This window comes from Neoarius graeffei, chromosome 2 (assembly GCF_027579695.1).
Source record: "Neoarius graeffei isolate fNeoGra1 chromosome 2, fNeoGra1.pri, whole genome shotgun sequence".
NCBI classification, from domain to species: Eukaryota; Metazoa; Chordata; class Actinopteri; order Siluriformes; family Ariidae; genus Neoarius; species Neoarius graeffei.
In genome coordinates, this window is record NC_083570.1 from 113,803,819 (window position 1) to 113,817,338 (window position 13,520).

At 41.1% G+C, this 13,520-nt stretch overlaps 1 protein-coding gene across 1 annotated transcript in view; it reads right to left on the bottom strand.

The window, feature by feature from the left end:
* khdrbs3 (KH domain containing, RNA binding, signal transduction associated 3) overlaps window positions 1-13,520 on the bottom strand; it is a 264,289-nt gene that overhangs the window by 139,976 nt on the left and 110,793 nt on the right. The gene's annotated exons all lie outside the window — the stretch shown is intronic.

The following is a 13,520-nucleotide window of genomic DNA, read 5'->3' on the forward strand; positions in this document are numbered from 1 at the left end:
TAGTGTTAGCGAATGCTAATAAAGCAGTCAAGCCAGTGCTATCTATCGAGAACAAGTAGCACAGGCTAACGACCGAGAAACTAAGATTTCTGTCCCCAGACTCTTCTTCCATGCTGCCCACTCGCTACAATATTTTTCACTCAGACTTAAGTATTAATTTCCCTGTGTCATTTACTGAGTTACTTTTAAAATCCACATAGACAGCTACACACAACAGAGCGACCTGGCAGCCAAAATTCTCTCAAAATCTTCCATATTTAACGAAGCAAACCTGGTGGCCATGTTTGTTTATAAACTGTCACAGTCGCTCCTACTTGTCTCTTTTCCAGTTTTTTTTATGTCAGTTGATATGTTTTTCTCTTGAAAATACATGTGAAGAATATATAATGAAGTTTTGGTCGCCTTTCAGTTTTCAGTTTATTTATTTAGTGCTTAATTATAGCATAGCTAATCCTAGCAGTAGCATTGGATTAGCCTCATCTTTTCTCTTTCTCAGCGAACAAAGAAATGCTTGTGTGCAGCAGAAAAGTCTCTCATTGGATATTCGCATCAGCTCCGATGTATGACGTTGTGTGGTCTTGACAACCATGCAATATCATAAACCATATTCAATGCTCCCCAAAACACAGTCTCATCTCATCTCATTATCTCTAGCCACTTTATCCTGTTCTACAGGGTCGCAGGCAAGCTGGAGCCTATCCCAGCTGACTACGGGCGAAAGGCGGGGTACACCCTGGACAAGTCGCCAGGTCATCACAGGGCTGACACATAGACACAGACAACCATTCACACTCACACCTACGGTCAATTTAGAGTCACCAGTTAACCTAACCTGCATGTCTTTGGACTGTGGGGGAAACCGGAGCACCTGGAGGAAACCCACGCGGACACGGGGAGAACATGCAAACTCCACACAGAAAGGCCCTCGCCGGCCACGGGGCTCGAACCCAGGACCTTCTTGCTGTGAGGCGACAGCACTAACCACTACACCACCGTGCCGCCTCAAAATAAAAATTATTTTCATTAACTTGTGTATTTTTTGTGGATGTGTCCATATAATATAAAAGAACATTACATGGTGGTGCGAAGATACAAAGTTTATCTTCTCGTGTTGAAAAATATTTTTCACTCATTCGCTTCACTCACTCGTAAATATATTCATTCACCACTCGAAGATAAACTTCATATCTTCGTGTAACCGTATCATATCCTCTATATAGGAGTTAAAGCTCCTCAGCTTCAGTAGCCACCTCATGATCTCCTCTCCAAAAACACACGATTATCATTTACTCAAAACCATATGCTGTTCCTGAAAGATAAAAGACAGTTATTCATCCCTCTCTCTCTCTCTCTCTCTTTCTCTCTCTCATGCCATCATTCTGTGTCTGTGTCTTTGTGTTCTAGTTAAAGCGAGTGTCCCAGCTCCACGCTTCGCTGCTCGTCTCATTTCAGGTTCCAGCAGTGAAGGACGGCTCGTGTAACGATTCCTGCGCCAGGGGGATGAAATCAAACACCGTCTCTGCTCCTGACCCACTGTACATGAACACACTGCTCTCGTACATCCTGATGCCTCGCTTTTCCAGAATCTGGAACAAAGATGTTGTGGGCTCATATGATGCCGTCACAATGTGCTTCATATCAAACCGTTCACACCATTATTTTAGTTTTCATGTTCACATCCTTTCAGTGGTGCTTTCAACAGGGTTTAATTAGCGGAGGGAAGACGCTGCAAGGAGACGCTACACACAAAAGATATAAACTAACCAGCTAACTAGCACTACGACCTGGTGAAACTAATTGTACCACGTTCTCTTGGGAAATTATTGTAAAAATAAAAAAGGATTTAACAATGCTAGAAAGTATGATACGTACTACACACACACACACATATACCTCATTTAAATTCAAACTGATTTTTAAAAAAACTTTATTATAAGCTCTTCGTCTAAGGGGCGTTGCCATGCACATTGTTCTCATTTACTACTCAGTCACATGACCATGCAGCCGGTATGTCTATACACTTATAGCGGAGCTCCTGTGCGGGCCCCATAGGCATAGCATGTGGGTACATAAAGAAACACATCGAGTTGTTTTCTGATGGTTTCGGTCCTGTGCGTGCCTTCCACCATACCAATGTTATAATTACCAGTCATACACACCACCTAGTGGTCAGTGTTAGTAATTACCAGTCATACACACCACATTACCTAGTGGTCAGTGTTAGTAATTACCAGTCATACACACCACCTAGTGGCCAATGTTAGTAATTACCAGTCATACACACCGCCTAGTGGCCAGTGTTAGTAATTACCAGTCCTAAACACCGCCAAGTGGCCAGTGTTAGTAATTACCAGTCCTAAACACCGCCAAGTGGCCAGTGTTAGTAATTACCAGTCATACACACCACCTAGTGGCCAGTGTTAGTAATTACCAATCCTAACACCGCCTAGTGGCCAGTGTTAGCCGATAAAGAAATAAAACAAGAAGAAGAAACCTTTTTTTTGTCACATACACATTTCAAGCACAGTGAAATTCATCCTCTGCATTTAACCCATCTGAAGCAGTGAACACACACACAGAGCAGTGAGCAGCCACACCAGAACACCCAGGGAGCAGTCAGGGGTTCGGTACCTTGCTCAAGGGCACCTCAGCCCAAGGCCGCCCCACGTCAACCTAACTGCATGTCTTTGGATTGTGGGGGAAACTGGAGCACCCAGAGGAAACCCATGCAGACATGGGGAGAACATGCAAACTCCACACAGAAAGGCCCTCGCCAGCTGCTGGGTTCAAACTCGGAACCTTCTTGCTGTGAGGCGACTGTGCTAACCACTACACCACCATGCCGCCCTGAGGCTGGCTATGATAGAAGAAAATTCTACAACCCAGCAACAGATTGGAGCTCCACTTTTAGGCAGTGCATAAATCTATATATTAAACGTTATCTGGTTAATTGTAACCAATATTTCACTTCCTCATTAAAACTTCTGATCATTTTATTTCTATCATAATGCAGCTTTATAAATATCAGGATGTAGATCCATAATGATCGAGCCAGACACGGCAGTAATGATGGAAAAGTCCCTGAGGCTGATCTGTAGCTGGGGTTACCTGAAATGTGGCCCCGCCCACTTCAATTATTACTTCAGGTCAGAATAAAATGGAAAAAAAAAAAGAAAAATCAGAAATCCTCCAAAAGATAACATGGACATCACTCTTGTATTTGGTAGTAAAATCAACATATTCTTGAAATAAAGTCTGTTAATGGAAATATTTCCAGAGGGAAGCAAAATATACTGTAATAAAACCACATTAAACAGTAATAAATGGCTACAAACACATCTGCTAAAGTAATGTACAAGCCTCCAGCATGTTTACAGTGTTCTCAGCAAGTGCACTGAGTCTGCATCCTGGAGGGACGCTGATGCTAACTATCAGACTCTCACAAACATCTGTGTTGGAGGCGTCCCACAGCTACCAGATCTCATGTTTGATGGGTTTGTAACAGAGCCGCATTACTGTCCTGTAGTCACAACACATTAAGGACATATTTACAGCTCGGAAGTGCATGCAGAAGTGCTTTGGAAATCTGCAGGGAATTCTGTCCCGCATACGAATGCGTGTATCAGTGTCTGATAACATCACTTAAGGGAAGAAGGACTCTACGATTCAGATTGGAGAAGTTAAAATTTATAAAGCTGGTCAGATGAAAAGGAATGTAGTTTGGACAGAGAGGAGGAGGGAGAGAGGGAGGCTGGGGCAAGATGGTCCATTAACTCCTCGAATTTCACTTCCAGCTCCTCAGAGAGCCAGAGGAAAGAGGAACCGACTCGAGCACTTCGCGTAACCTGCCAAGAACAGGTGCGCTGAAACAAGACACACTTTTGAGAGGATGCCAAAAGGAACCCGACATGATTTTCAGTTTAAAAAGGTCTCTTTCAGATCCAGAGACCACACGTCAAAGTGTCCCGCATACTTTCTCACTGGGCTGGATTTTGGACCATTTCTTGCAGGGTTTTACAGAGAACCTTTAAAAAAAGTTCCTTCTCCACACATAACATACAACAGCTAATCCGAATTTAAGATCTTGGTTAGAAAAATGTAGCTAGCTATTGTGAGTCTTCTGCGACAAAGTCAAAGAAGTTAGCTGATAATGTGGGCCAAGGATTGGCCAGAATATTGTGTCAAGGGATGGATTCTAGGTCAAGCTTCATGAGAAAGAGCTCTTAAAGAAGCGAGAGCTGAGAGCTGGGACATCGACTCTTATTTTGTTGTGTCCTCCAGATTCATAAAGATTACTTTAGTTAATTGAACATCATCTCAGTCCAACAACGATAGCAGAAAGAAACCAGGTGATCAGTATCCAGCCGAGATTGACCTTAGCATAAAATTCCAGAAAATGCAGAACTTACGAGTTAGATGTTGAGCCTAGATTTTCAGTTGTTCTCAGGCAAGGGTCCACAACCACTAACCTTGATCCCAATTAACTGACAATGAATACAAAACCAAATGCAATGGGGTCTGTGATGCACAGCCAAGGGATTTGTGATTTTGCTTTTAGGAAATCACAACTATCAAAGATATGATATTATTATTGAGTTCTTATAGTTATGAGTCACGTGAAAAGAACAGCTTTAATCCCAACCTCAGTAACTCAAAACCAAATTGAAGGAATCCTGGAGGGAAAGAAAAAAAAAAACCTGATACATCAGATAATAAACCAAGGTTGCAGTCACTGAGTTGATATAATTACTTACAAACTACTTACAGTGCCTTGCAAAAATATTCATCCCCCTTGGTGTTTGTCCTGTTTTGTTGCATTACAAGCTGGAATTAAAATGGATTTTTGGAGGGTTAGCACCATTTGATTTACACAACATGCCGACCACTTTAAAGGTGCAAATTGTTGTTTTATTGTGACACAAACAATAATTAAGATGAATAAACAGAAATCTGGAGTGTGCATAGGTATTCACCCCCTTTCGTATGAAACCCCTAAGTAAGAGCTGGTCCAACCAATTCACTTCATAAGTCACATAATTAATTGATTAAGATCCACCTATGTGCAATCAAAGTGTCACATGATCTGTCACATGATGTCTGCATAAAATCAACCTGTTCTGGAAGGACCCTGACTCTGCAATGCTACTAAGCAAGCAACATGAAAACCAAGGAGCCTCCAAACAGGTCAGAGACAAAGTTGTGGAGAAGTATAGATCAGGGTTGGGTTATAAAAAATATTCCAAACTTTGAATATCCCACAGAGCACCATTAAATCCATTCTAGCAAAATGGAAAGAATATAGTACCACTACAAACCTCACAAGAGAAGGCCACCAACCAAAACTCACAAACCGGGCAAGGAGGGCATTAATCAGATATGCAACAAAGACACCAAAGATAACACTGAAGGAGCTGCAAAGATCCACAGCGGAGATGGGAGTATCTGTCCATAGGACCACTTTAAGCCGTACATTCTACAATGTGGGGCTTTATGGAAGAGTGGCCAGAAAAAAGCCATTGCTTAAAGGAAAAAAAAAAAACACATTTAGAGTTTGCCCAAGAGCATGTGGCAGACTCCTCAAACACATGGAAGAAGATTCTCTGGTCAAATGAGACAAAAAGTGAACTTTTTGGCCATCATGGGAAATGCCATGTGTGGCACAAACCCAACACTTCCCATCACCCTGAGAACACCATTCCTACAGTGAAGCATGGTGGTGGCAGCATCATGCTGTGGGGATATTTTTCATCTGCAGGGACAGGAAAGCTGGTCAGGACTGAAGGAAATATGGATGGCACTAAATACAGGGCATGTCTGGAGGAAAACCTATTTGAGTCGGCCAGAGGTTTGAGACTGGGATGAAGGTTCACGTTCCATCAGGACAATGACCCTAAACATATTTCTAAAGCTACACAGGAGTGGTTTAAAGAGAAACTTTTTAATGTCTTAGAATGGCCTAATCAAAGCCCAGACCTCAATCCAGTTAAGAATCTGTGGCATAACTTGAAGATTGCTGTACACCAACGCAACCCATCTAACTTGAAGGAGTTGGAGCAGTTTTGCTTTGAGGAATGGGCAAAAATCCCAGTGGCTAGATGTGCTAAGCTAATAGAGACACACTCCAAGAGACTTGCAGCTGTAATTGCAGAAAGAGGTGGCTCTGCAAAGTATTGACTTTTGGGGGAGGTGGGGGTGAATACCTAAGCACACTCCAGATTTCTGTTTTTTCATCTTAATTATTGTTTGTGTCACAATAAAACAACAATGTTCACCTTTAAAGTGGGGGGCATGTTGTGTACATCAAATGGTGCTAATCCCCCAACAATCCATTTTAATTCCAGCTTGTAATGCAACAAAACAGGAGGAACACCAAGGGGGATGAATACTTTTGCAAGACACTATACAAGCCACTTAAAAAGGTCCTTTACCATCAAGTGTAAAATGGAGCTCAACTACAGCTTGGCTAGGTATAATTCTCAACATTCTCACAGAGATTCTCTACTTTCAAACAAACTTCCCTTTAATACTTCATTGCAATGGTTTTAAGAAGAATAACACACTTCAGGGACGTACTGTAACAAGAAAATAATCAGCTACGTAGTAGAAACAGTTACACTTCATCACACCACCATATTGGTGATTGTTTTCTTGTAACAGCACTGAGTTCTGTTAAATAAACCATTTATTTATTTATTTTTACACACAAAGTAAACACTGACTTGCATGTCACATCAGCTTGGTGTTTCATTCAAAAGTTGTGATTATTGGAAAGTCTCTTGAATGTTCTGCCACATTGACAGTGGTTATTGTTTTGGTCTAATGGGTCTTTAAAAATGACTTTCAGCTGTATATTATGTTCTTGATGTAAACTTGATGGAAACAACAACAACAACTAGAAGGATACTTGGTATAGTAGAGTGCATACCTCAGTCAAGCCACATATTATCAACATCAAAATCAAATCACTTGAACCTTAGATAATAAATCTGTCCACCTAATTTCATCCAAATCCATTCACTACTTTTTGAGTTATGTTGGGAAAAGACAAACAAATCCTGGATCCGATATGTTACATATCTGGATTTGCATCAAAATCTAAAGAATTGTTCCTTGGCCCATGGCTCACCTTTCCCCCAAATTTCATCCAAATCTGTTCACTACTTTTTCAGTTACATTGGGAAAAGACAAAAAAAAATGAGGTGAAAAAATAACCAACTAGAAGGACACTCAGTAAAGTTCACACCTCCACCAAGCCGCATATTATCAACTTCAAAATCAACTCACTTGAACTATGAATAACACTAAAGTTGTTCACCAAACTTCATCCAAATATGTTAATTACTTTTTGAGTTATGTTGGGAATAGGCAAAAAAAATCCTGAATCTGATATATTAAAAATCTGGATTTGCATCAAAATCTAATCAATTGTTCCTTGGCCCATGGCTCACCTTTCGACCAAATTTCATCCAAATCCGTTCACTACTGTAACGCGGCTGTGACAGACCAGACGCTCGCGGATTAAAAATGAACTCAAAGTTTTAATGAGAAAAGGGTAATCAAAAACAGTGTGCAAAAGCCAGGCCAGGTCAATACCGAGAGATCCAAAACAATAACAAGGGCTAGACAAATCATGGTCAGAAAACAGTCAAAGAACCGGGAATCAGGAGATACGGGCAATCTAAACACAAGGGCTAGGCAAATCGTAATCAGAAAACAGGCGAGGATCAAGAAACCGGGAATCAAGAGAAATGGGCAATCAAAACACAAGGGCTAGGCAAAACGGGAAAAAAAAACAGAAGCCAAAAAGGGTCATACACAGGTAAACAATCAGTACAATAACACTCAGTAAGTTTACGAAAAGTGAAGGCAATACTGTGCAAAGAACAAAACAGACAAAGGGGTATAAATCCAGATATAAACAAAAAGGTACAGGTGACTGTGATTAGAACTCAGGTGAACCACTCCTAGGAAGTGGTTCCAGATTGGGTGACAGCGTGCACATGGTAGTGACTGGTGTGTGAGGGGGATTATGGGAACTGGAGTCCTGAGGGTTGAGGCAGACAGAGGGTGAGTCCGGAAACGTAACAACTACTTTTTGAGTTATGTTGGGAAAAGACAAAAAAATGGAGTCGAAAACATAACCAACTAGAAGGGCACTCAGTAGAGTAGAGTGCATACCTCAGTCAAGCCACATATTATCAAATTCAAAATCACTTGAACCTAGGATAATACTAAAGCTGTCCACATAATTTCATCTAAATCCATTCACTACTTTTTGAGTTATGTTGGGAAAAGACAAACAAATCCTGGATCTGGTATGTTACATAACTGGATTCGCATCAAAATCTAAAGAATTGTTCCTTGGCCCATGGCTCACGTTTCCACCAAATTTCATCCAAATCTGTTCACTACTTTTTGAGTTACGTTGGGAACAGACAAACAAACAGAGGCAAAAACATAACCACCTCCAACAAACTTGATGGAAGTAAAACCAGCAACAAAATAATTAACAACTACAGTGCCTTGAAAAAGTATTCATACCCCTTGAACTTTTTCACATTTTTCCACCTTACAACCACGAACTTAAAAGTTTTTTATTGAGATTTTATGTGATAGACCAACACAGAGTAGCACATAATTGTGAAGTTAAATGAAAATGATAAATGGTCTTCAACATTTTAAACAAATAAAAATCTGAAAAATGTGGTGTGCATTAGTATTCAGCCCTCCTGTGTCAATACTTTGTAGAGCCACCTTTTGCTGCAATTACAGCTGCAAGTCTTTTGTGGTATGTCTCTACCAGCTTTGCACATCTAGACACTGAAATTTTTGCCCATTCTTCTTTGCAAAATAGCTCAAGCTCAGCCAGATTGGATGGAGAGCGTTTGTGAACAGCAATTTTCAAGTCTTGCCACAGATGCTCAATGGGATTTAGGTCTGGACTTTGACTGGGCCATTCTAACACATGAATATTCTTTGATCTAAACCATTCCACTGTTGCTCTGGCTGTATGTTTAGGGTCATTGTCTTGCTGGAAGGTGAATCTCCTTCCCAGTCTAAAGTCTTTTGCAGCCTCCAACAGGTTTTCTTCCAGGATTGCCCTGTATTTAGCTCCATCCATCTTCCCATCAACTCTGACCAGCTTCCCTGTCCCTGCTGAAGAAAAGCATCCCCATGCTGCCACCACCATGTTTCACAGTGGGGATGGTGTGTGCAGGGTGATGAGCAGTGTTAGTTTTCTGCCACACATAGCGCTTTGCATTTAGGCCAAAAAGTTCAACTTTGGTCTCATCTGACCAAAGCACCTTCTTCCACATGTTTGCTGTGTCCTCTACATGGCTTCTTATGCCTGTCTTTCAACAATGGCTTTCTTCTTGCCACTCTTCCAAAAAGGCCAGATTTGTGGAGTGTACGACTTATAGTTGTCCTGTGCACAGATTCTCCCACCTGAGCTGTGGATTTCTGCAGCTCCTCCAGAGTGATCATGGGCCTCTTGGCTGCTTCTCTGACCAGTGCTCTCCTTGCTCGCTCTGTCAGTTTAGGTGGACGGCCATGTCTTGGTAGGTTTGCAGTTGTGCCATACTTTTTCCATTTTTGAATGATGGACTGAACAGTGCTTCTTGAGATGTTCAGAGCTTGGGATATTTTTTTATAACCTAACCCTGCTTTAAACTTCTCCAGAACTTTATCCCTGACCTGTCTGGTGAGTTCTTTGGTCTTCATGATGCTGTTTGTTCTTCAGTGTTCTCTAACAAACCACTGAGGCCTTCACAGAACAAGTGTATTTATGCTGAGAGTAAATTACACACAGTAGGACTCTATTAACTAATTAGATGACTTCTGAAGGCAATTGATTGCACTGGATTGTATTTAGAGGTATCAGAGTACAGGGGGCTGAATATTAATGCACACCACATTTTTCAGATTTTTATTTGTTTAAAATGTTGAAGACCATTTATCATTTTCATTTCACTTCACAATTATGTGCTACTCTGTGTTGGTCTATCACATAAAATCTCAATAAAAAACTTTTAAGTTCGTGGTTGTAAGGTGGAAAAATGTGAAAAAGTTCAAGGGGTATGAATACTTTTTCAAGGCACTGTACAAACCTGGCTACTGTTTGCTCGTCTGTTAAAAAAGTCAAATCATGTGCAGATCATCACTTTCCATTTCCTTTTCCAGAATATTCCAAAGTCGGTATCTTTTTAACTCTTGAGTTTTAAAGCATTAGATTGAGCTGGTTTACAGCACTGGCAGGAATCCCCAATGTATTCAGTCTATCAGTGATCCGAGGCCCATTTTATTTCTCTCTCACAGCCCTAAAATGAAATTACAACCATTTTTAATGCATTATTTTTCTTCTTTCCATCGATAATAAAAGAGCTGTCATTAACTGAACAGTGCCTCATTTTCCAGCCAGGCTGAATTAAATATATTGGACTTAAATTCCAGGCTTCATGAATTATTTCCACATTCAATCCACTGATATCAAGTCAAGTACTATTCTTTAATCTAAGCACTTTTCAAGAACTTCTCAACAAAAAGAAAAGGCAATATTTACTGTATGTTTCAAAAGGCTAAAGTACTTCCGACACTTTAATAATGTGGAAGCTTTAACAATAATAAAAATGAAATCCACCTGCTTTAGTTCAACAGCGATATTTATTTCTGTAGCTGGTTTCCTTCATCAGCTTGATGGAAAAAATGTCAGAGGATGGAAGAGACAGGAGGAAAAATGAGCACAGTGTTTGCCCTCCATGTCGAAGCCCCCTGACAGCCACTCAGGGTTAAAGCGCTCAAATCAGAGTAAACAAAAGGTGTGTCACATGTCTACACTCACACCGGACACGCTTGACAGCCTGCCTGACAAATACCGCTGTTCAGCCTGAAGGACGAACGGTGCATTCATTCGTCTCCTCTGACTTTCTTTCTTTTTACCTTGGTGAAAAGTCAGTGTTTGAAGCACCTGACATTGCTCTTCTTTCTGCAGGTGTGAAGAGAAAAATGTGTGGAGAGAAAGAAAAAGAATAAAACATGAAAAGAAGATTGTTCCTGTCTGAGAATTTGCAGCAGTCAGAATAAATTCTTCCCATCATGACCTGGCCATCAAGATCAATTTCTTGGTGTCTCAATAACAGCTTGTTTTCTCATGGTCACAAACAGTCATTCACGTCATCTGAACTTATCTGTAAGCTTTATTGCATTCTTATTTAGCGCACTCATGCACTACTTTAATCGGAACAATTACACATTCATTCAGTCATGTGGCAACAGCATGGTGCATATGATCAGACAGATACAGGTCAAGAGCTTAAGGTCATGTTCACATCAAACATCAAAACCAGGTTTGTAGTACTCAAGTCCGACTCTTGACCTAATTTTAAGGACTCGTGACTTGACTTGGACTTGAGCACTGATGACTTGGACTCGTGTATTAACTGCATTCAGACTCGTAAATTGGAGATGAGGACTTGGATTTTTTCTTTATTTTTTTGTCCCATCTCATCTCATCTCATCTCATTATCTGTAGCCACTTTATCCTGTTCTACAGGGTCGCAGGCAAGCTGGAGCCTATCCCAGCTGACTACGGGTGAAAGGCGGGGTACACCCTGGACAAGTCGCCAGGTCATCACAGGGCTGACACATAGACAACCATTCACACTCACATTCACACCTACAGTCAATTTAGAGTCACCAGTTAACCTAACCTGCATGTCTTTGGACTGTGGGGGAAACCGGAGCACCCGGAGGAAACCCACGCGGACGTGGGGAGAACATGCAAACTCCGCACAGAAAGGCCCTCGAACCCAGGACCTTCTTGCTGTGAGGCAACAGCGCTAACCACTACACCACCGTGCCACCATAAGATTTTTATATCTACATTAATTTTTATACTATTTTCGTGCAAGAGAATGCACATTCACCTGTTCATACGTCATGTTCAGGAACAAACTAACGTTAATGGCGCTAAAATGTCTGGAGAGACGCCCCTAGGATTGTCCGCTTTGCTTATACAGACTTCTCGTGCAGTGGGAAAAAAAATGCACTGCTGTGTGTTCCATATGTACTGTAGAAGAACTATCAAGGAGACGACGGGGACAACTTCGAACTTCAATCGTCATTTGGCAAGACTCCACCCAGAGAAGGAAGTGACATGCTATGTTCATTGCCCTGTTGATAGCAGGGCTTGCTTGCTGAGTGATGAACTAGCTAGTGTTAATCCTCTCTCATGTTATTTGCCCTGTTGATAGTGGGCGGAGCTTGCTGAGCGATGAACAAGATTTTTTTTTTTTTTATCTGTAGCTTATTAACTAAAATGGGGCAGTCAGGCAGTAACATTAATCCAACACAGTAGCAGAGACGCTTTCAGATAAACGCAGCAACAGCCACCATCAAATGGTGCGGCTGGAGTCTTGTTCTCGGACATGACTCGGATCAATAGTGGAGTTGACTCGGACTGAACACTGGGGACTCGAGACTGGACTCGGACTTGAGGTTTCGTGACTTGACTACAACGCTGATCAAAACAGGAAAAAAATATCTAAGTAACTTTTTCTCAAGAAACAAGATGGCTACAGCAGCTCAAATCAGCACTCTTTACAAACATGGTGAGCTGAAAAGCATCTCGCAACCTTCTGAACAGCAGAAGATCACATGGGGTTCCACTTCTGTCAGCTAAGAACAGGAATCTGAGACTATCATGGGCACAGAGCCTGGACAGATAAAGATAGTCTGGTTTGAAGAATCCCTGCTGCAGATGGTAGGCTCAGAATCTGGCATCAACAGCATGAATCCATCCTGTGTCAACTGTTCAGCCTGGTGGTGTAATAGTGGATGTTTTCTGGGCATACGCTGGACATAATTACTAACATCTTATAATGCTGCATGATAAGACAACATGTCACAAAGTTGGTGTCACTCAAGCTAATTCCATGAAGATGACAATAGGCTTCAAAGATAAATGTTGTGCTTAAACGTGTAACATTTACAGGCAGAAACGCTTTGCAATATAAACCATACAAGCAGGAAAAAGGACATTGCTTGAGATGTATCCATAGCAACAATCAGGTAACGGTATCTGTTGGCATCTAAATAAAAGCTAGCTATTGTCAATTAAATAATGAACTCAAATTATTCGGCTATGATGTAGCAAAACATTTGCGATCCTGCGTTGGTCAGGAGCTAGTTCCTGTCACTGAAGTGTCCCAACTAGCTGGAGGATCGTTCGGATTTCTTATTTTCTCTCATTTACCTGAAAACTTCAGCAATTTACTTCTAAGTAGTCACTTTTTTTTAATGTCCTCAACATCCATGAATGTCAGAATTGACTTTCCAAGAAAAAAAAAAAAAAAACCTTGAGATCTCAATAAAAATATGATGTAAGAAAGTAAAGTGCTGTAGCTTCTCTGGAGCTCTGTACACACACACCTCACCTCACACATTTCCTTTAATAAACTTGTCTCTGCTCTCGGAGTTCTTTTGAAGTCTATTGAAGCAGAAAATCCGTGTCTTTCTCTAAG